Here is a 7,292-nt window from a genome sequence, read left to right as displayed (position 1 = left end):
TCCTCCTTTCTCCTGCCTCCTCCTTCCTCCTCGTTCTTCCTCCTCCTGCTGCCTTCCCCTGCCTTCCCCTCCTGACTCCTCCATCCTCCTCCTCCTGTCTACTCCTGCCTCATCATCCTGACTCCACCTGCCTTCACTTCCTATCTCTTCCTGTCTTTTCCTCACTCCTACTACTGCCTCCTCCTGCCTCCTGCTCATGCCTTCTCCTACCTCCTCCTTCGTCCTCCTTCGTCCTCCTCCTGCCTCACCCTGCCTTCCCCTCCTGACTCCTCCATCCTTCTCCTCCTGTCTACGCCTGCCTCCACTTCCTGTCTCTTCCTGTCTTTTCCTGCCTGCTCTTGCTGACTCCTCCTGCAACCTCCTGCATTCTCCTGCCTCCTCCTCCTTCCTCAAACTGCCTCCTCCTGCCTCTTCCTCCTGTCTCCTCCAGTCTCATCCTGCTTCCTGTCTTCTCCTGCATCCTCTTGTCTACTCCTCCTGTATCCTTCTACCTCCTCCTGCTTCCTACTGCCTCCTGCCTGCTCCTGTCTCCTCCTGCTTCCTCCTCCTCCTGCATCCTCCTCCTGCCTCCTCCTGTCTCCACCTGCCGCCTCCTCCTCCTGCATCCTCCTGCCTCCTGCCTTCTCCTGCCTCCTGTCTACTTCTCCTGCCTCCTCCTCATCGTGCCTCCTCCTGCCGCCTCCTGCCTCCTCCTTTTGCCTTCTCCTGCCTCCTCCAGCATTATCCTCCTGCCTCCTCCTGCCTCCTCCTGCCTCCTCCTGCCTCCTGCTCCTGCCTTCTCCTGCCTCCTGTCTTCTCCTGCCTCCTCCTGTCTCCTCCTGCCTCCTGCCTCCTCTTCCAGCCTCCTCCACCCTCCTCCTCCGTCCTCCTCCCTTCTCCTGCATCCTCCTTGTCCTGCCTCACCTGGCTCCTCCTCCTGCATCCTCCTGTCTCCTGCCTCCTATTCCTGCCTCCTCCTCCTGCCTCAGCCTGCTTCCTGCCTCCTCTTCCAGCCTCTTCCTCCTCCCTCCTCCTCCATGTCCTGCCTCACCTGTCTCCTCTTCCTGCATCCTCCTGCATCCTCCTGTCTCCTCCTCCTGTCTCCTCCTGCCTCCTGCCTCCTATTCCTGTCTTCTCCTGCATCCTCTTGTCTACTCCTCCTGTATCCTTCTACCTCCTCCTGCATCCTACTGCCTCCTGCCTGCTCCTGTCTCCTCCTGTCTCCTCCTGCTTCCTCCTCCTCCTGCCTCCTCCTGTCTCCTCCTGTCTCCACCTGCCTCCTCCTGCCTCCTCCTGTCTCCTCCTCCTGCCTTCTCCTGTCTTCTCCTGCATCCTCCTCCTGTCTCCTCCTGCCTTCTCCTGCCTCCTCCTGTCTTCTGCATCCTCCTGTCTACTTCTCCTGCCTCCTCCTGCTTTCTGCCTCCTCTTCCAGCCTCTTCCTCCCTCCTCCTCCTCCTTCCTCCTCCCTCCTCCTGCATCCTCCTTGTCCTGCCTCACCTGCCTCCTGCCTCCTATTCCTGCCTCCTCCTGTCTCCTCCTCCTGCCTCAACCTGCCTCCTCCTCCTGTCTCCTCCTGCCTCCACCTGCTGCCTCCTCCTGCTCCCTCCTGCCTCCTCCTCCTGTCTCCTCCTGCTTTATGTCTTCTCCTGCATCCTCCTGTCTACTTCTCCTGCATCCTCCTACCTCCTACTGCCTCCTCCTCCTCCTGCCTCCACCTGTTGCCTCCTCCTCCTGCCCCCTCCTGCCTCCTCCTGTCTCCTCCTGCTTCCTGTCTTCTCCTGCATCCTCCTGTCTCCTCCTCCTGTCTCTTCCTGACTCCTCATGTCTCCTCCTGACTCCTGTCTCCTATTCATGCCTCCTCCTGCATCCTCCTCCTGCCTCCTCCTCCTGCCTCCTTCTGTCTCCACCTGCCTCCTCCTGCCTCTTCCTGCCTCCTTCAGCCTCCTGTCTCCTATTCATGCCTCCGCCTCCTCCTGCATTCTCCTGTCTCCTCCTGCTTTCTCCTCCTCCTCCTGCCTCCGCCTGCCTCTTCCTGCCTCCTCCTCCTGTCTCCACCTGCCTCCTCCTGCCTCTTCCTGCCTCCTCCTGCCTCCTGTCTTCTCCTGCATTCTCCTGTCTACTTCTCCTGCCTCCTCCTGTCTCCTTCCTCCTCCTGCCTCCTCCTCCTGCCTCCTCCTGCTTCTTCATGCCTCCTCCTGCCTGCTCCTCATGCCTCCTCCTCATGGGTTCTCATGCCTCACCCTCCTGATTCTTCCTGCCTCCACTTCTGTCTTCTCCGGCCTCAACCTGCTTCCTCATCCTGCCTCCTCCTACCTCCTCCTGCCTCCTCCTGCCGCCGCCTCCTGCCTCAACCTGCCTCCTCCTCCTGCCTCCTCTTCATCGTGCCTCCTCCTGCCTCCTCCTGTCTCATCCTCCTGTCTCCTCCTGCCTCTGCCTGTCCCCTCCTGCCTCCACCTCCTGGCTCCTCCTGTCTCATCCTCCTGTCTCCTTCTGCCTCCACCTCCTGTCTCCTCCTGCCTCCTCCTGCCTCCTGTCTTCTCCTGCATCTTCCTCTCTACTCCCCCTGCATCCTCCTACCTTCTCCTGCCTCCCCCTCCTCCTGCCTTCTCCTGCCTCCTGTCTTCTCCTGCATCCTCCTGTCTACTTCTCCTGCCTCCTCCTGTCTCCTCCTGCTTCCTCCTCCTCCTGCCTCCTCCTCATCGTGCCTCCTCCTGCCTCCTCCTGTCTCATCCTCCTGTCTCCTCCTGCCTCCGCCTGTCCCCTCCTGCCTCCACCTCCTGTCTCCTTCTGTCTCATCCTGCCTCCTGTCTTCTCCTGCATCTTCCTCTCTACTCCCCCTGCATCCTCCTACCTCCTCCTGCCTCCTCCAGCATTCTCCTCCTGCCTCCTCCTGCCTTCTCCTGCCTCCTCCAGCATTCTCCTCCTGCATCCTCCTGTCTCCTGCTCCTGCCTTCTCCTGCCTCCTGTCTTCTCCTGCCTCCTCCTGTCTCCTCCTGCCTCCTGCCTCCTCTTCCAGCCTCTTCCACCCTCCTCCTTCATCCTCCTCCCTTCTCCTGAATCCTCCTTGTCCTGCCTCACCTGGCTCCTCCACCTGCATCCTCCTCCTGCATCCTCCTATCTCCTCCTGCCTCCTATTCCTGCCTCCTCCTGTCTCCTCCTCCTGCCTCAACCTGCCTCCTCCTCCTGTCTCCTCCTGCTTTGTGTCTTCTCCTGCATCCTCCTCCTGTCTACTCCTCCTGCATCCTCCTACCTCCACCTGCCTCCTACTGCCTCCTGCCTGCTCCTCCTGCCTCTTCCTCCTCCTGCCTCAACCTGACTCCTCCTCCTGCCTCCTCCTCCTGCCTCCTCCTCCTGCCTCCTCCTCCTGCTTCCTCCTCCTGCCTCCTCCTCCTCCCTCAACCTGACTCCTCCTCCTGCCTCCTCCTGCTTCCTCCTCCTGCCTCAACCTGACTCCTCCTCCTGCCTCCTCCTCCTACCTCCTCATCCTACCTCCTCCTCCTGCCTCTTCCTGCCACCTCCTGCCTCCTGTCTTCTCCTGCATCTTCCTGTCTACTTCTCCTGCCTCCTCTTCCTCCCTCCTCCTGTATCCTCCTTCTCCTGCCTCACCTGGCTCCTCCTCCTGCATCCTCCTGTCTCCTCCTGCCTCCTATTCATGCCTCCTCCTGTCTCATCCTCCTGCCTCAACCTGCCTCCTCCTGCCTCCCACCTGCTGCCTCATCCTGCCTCCTCCTCCTCCTGTTCCCTCCTGTGTCCTCTTCCTGCTTCCTCCTCCTGCTGCATCCTCCTCCTGCCTCCACCTGCATCCTCCTCCTGCCTCCTCCGGCCTCAACCTGCATCCTCCTCCTGCCTCCTTCTGCATCCTCCTCTTGCTTCAACCTGCCTCCTCCCCCTGCCTCCTCCTGCATCCTCCTGCCTCCTCCTGCATCCTCCTGCTTCCTTTTGCATCCTCCTGCCTCCTCCTCCTTCCTCAACCTGCCTCCTCCTCCTGCCTCTTCCTGCATCCTCCTAATTCCTCCTGCCTCTTCTTGCATCCTCCTGCCTCCCCCTCCTACCTCTTCCTTCCTCCTTCTGCCTCTTTCTGCCTCTTCCTGCCTCTGCCTCTGATTAAAGGTATACACAGTCATGCCAAGCCTTTAAAAATTAAGTTTGAAAACACATTAAAGATGAAGAAATGGGGGGCTGGAGAGATAGCCCAGGGGTTAAGAGCACTGACTGCTCTTCCAGAGGTGCCTAGTTCAATTCCCAGCAACCACGTGGTGGCTTACAACCATCCATAATGAGATCTGACATCCTCTTCTGGAGTGTCTGAAGACAGCTACAGTGTACTTACATATATAATAAATAAATCTTTTTTTTTTAAAGGATGAAGAAATGGCTCTGCAGCTTTGAGTACTTGCTTCTTTTGCAAAGGACCTGGATGTTATTCCCAGAACCCACATGGTGGCTTGCAACTATTATTACCTCTAGTTTAAGTGGCTCTCGTGTACACCTCTTGCCTCCCCAGGTACCAGGCATGGACATGGTACACAGACTCACATGCATGTGAACCTTCATCCACGTAAAATTAAATGTTTCTAAAATTATTTTAATTTTCCCCTCTGCCATGTCTGGGATTTTAATTGTGTCTCTGGAAACCAGCTGATGGAAGGAGAATGTCAACACTGGTAGTGTGTCTTCTAACCTACTCAAACCCCAAATAACATTTTACAGAAATTATTTTAAATGGGATAGGGTGGGAGAGATGGACCAGGTGGTAAAAGGCATCTGCCGCTAAGTCTGGCAATCTGAATTCAATTCCCAGGACCTACAGTATGGAAGAAGGCTGTCTGTAGATAGCAGCTTGTCCCCTAAACTTACTCCTGGGCATCTGGACACACAGCGCGTGCATACACACACACATTCACACACACACAAAGCAAACAAACAAATCATTTTCAATGGCATTGTACTTGTGTGATACACAGATATCCATTCAGATAAACATTCATACACTTAAATAAAAATAAATGAAACCTAAAATTTTATTTTTGTTTTTTTTTCGAGACAGAGTTTTTCTGTGTAGCCTTGGCTGTCCTGGAACTCACCATGTAGACCAGGCTGGCCTCAAAGTCAGAAATCTGCCTGCCTCTGCCTCCCAAGTGCTGGGATTAAAGGCGTGTACCACCACCGCCCAGCTGAAACCTAAAATTTTAAATCTCAGAAAAGAGTTTTAGGGAAGAAAGGCAGTTGGAAAAATCAGACATAACCAAGTGTGGATATAGGCTTCTCAGAGGAGAGTCATATTTGGGTGCTTTTTTTTTTTTTTTAATACAATAGGCACATATAGGATTATGGTGGTGGCAGTGCTGGTGGTGGCAGTGTGTAAGCATGGGTCCCAGGGATTGATGGCAGATTACATCTCTCAAGTTACATCTCTAAACCTTTAAAAGAACAGTCTCTCCCCAGCTTTTTTTATACATTGTTCAGAGTGCGTTCTAGAACAAGGTTAAAAGGTTTAAAGTTACAAAGGAGTTGCCAAAATTAATGGATGAGAGAGGTGTCAAAACTTGAGACTACATGTCATTTTGGGTTTAGGTAGGCACACATTGTCTCCGTATGCAATTTTCCCTGTCATTAGTCTTGACATTTCCTGGCTCTCTGACTCTGTCTCCAGTTCACTGAGAGCTGGAATGACAAAAGCTGGATTTCAGGATGAAGGGGCTCCCCGCTTCCTCATGCCCTCCCAACTTCCTGTCTTTTTAGCTTGCCTCAGAACTCTACTTCTGAATGTTTTTTTTTTTCAGCATATTAACCTTTTTTGCTTTAAAATACTTTATTGTGATCTTTATAATAAAATCAGGTATTTATTTATTTACATATGTTGTTTCAAGACAGGGTTTCTCTATGTAGCCCTGGCTGGCTGTCCTGGAACTAGCACTGTACATAAGGGTGGCCTCAAACTCTCAGAGATCTACCTGCCTCTCACCACCAAGTGCTGGGATTAAAAGCACTTGCCACCACTGCCCAGCTTATTTTTTTAAAGCCAAGAATTTTTTAAATTAATTTACTTATTCTCTTTTCATCCCAATATCAGCCCCCCTTTTCTCCCAATCCCCCCACAGATCATTCCCCCATTCTCCCCTCCCTTTCTCAGAGGAGAAGGGGAGCCCCCAACACCCACCCCTAACATATCAAGTGGAGCTGCAGGGCTAGGCACTTCCTCTCCCACTGAGGGCAGACAAGGCAGCCCAGTTAGGGGAATGGGATCCACAGGCAGGCAATAGAGTCAGGGACAGCCCCCACTCCAGTTGTTGGGGGCACGGCATGAAGACCAAGCTGCATATCTGCTATATAGGTTCAGGTGTGTGTGTGTGAGGGGGTGTCTAGCCCATGCTCGCTCTTTGGTTGATGGCTCAGTCTCTGGGAGACTCCAAGGGTCCAGGTTAGTTGACTCTGTTGGTTTTCCTGTGGAGTCCCTGTCCTATTCAGGTCCCCCAATCCTTCCCCCAACTCTTCCACAAGACTCCCTTAGCTCCATCTAATTTTGGTCCTTGGGTCCTTGCATTCATTTCAGTCAGCTTCTGGATGGAGCCTCTCAGAGGACAGTTATGCTAGGTTCCTGGCTGCAAGCATAATAAAGTATCATTAATAGTGTCAGCAATTGGTTCTTGCCTGTGAAATGGATCTCAATTTGGGGGTAGTCATTGCTTGGCCATTCCCACAGTCTCTGCTCTAATTTCTCCCTGCACATCTTGTAGGCAGGATACATTTTGAGTTGAAGTTTTTTGTGGATGGGTTGCTGTCCTTATCCTGCCACTTGTTTCCTGCCTGGCTATAGGAAGTGGCCACTTCGGGATCCATACTTCCCTCCACCCCGCTGCTAGGAGTTTCCCACGGTGTCCAAGCCAGATATTTATAAAACAAAATAAATGTTAATAAATGTTGTCTCATGCCAGGTGGTAGTGGCATACCTTTATTTTAATTCCAGGACTCCAGAGGCAGATTTAGGCTAATCTCTTGGAGTTCAAGGCCAGCCTGTTCTCCAGAGTGAGTTCCAGGACAGTCAAGGCTACACCCTGTCTCCCTATCTCGAAAAAACAAACAAACACAATGAAATTTTAGTTTGCTGCCCAGAAGAGTGAACTCAGTGATCTTGTGGTTCAGTATCTGGAAGTAGCTCCGGCTACAGAACAGGTATCTGCCACCACATTCAGCTAGCTCTGTCTACCTAACACATAAATATGCTAGTTTCAGATCCCCCGCCACACACACACACACACACACACACACACACACACACACACACACACACTACAGGACTACGAGAAAGACCA

The sequence above is a fragment of the Mus caroli genome, unplaced genomic scaffold (genome assembly GCF_978045245.1).
Source record: "Mus caroli unplaced genomic scaffold, Mus_caroli_1 scaffold_5, whole genome shotgun sequence".
Classification (NCBI taxonomy): domain Eukaryota; kingdom Metazoa; phylum Chordata; class Mammalia; order Rodentia; family Muridae; genus Mus; species Mus caroli.
Note: the sequence above shows the minus strand (reverse complement) of the source record.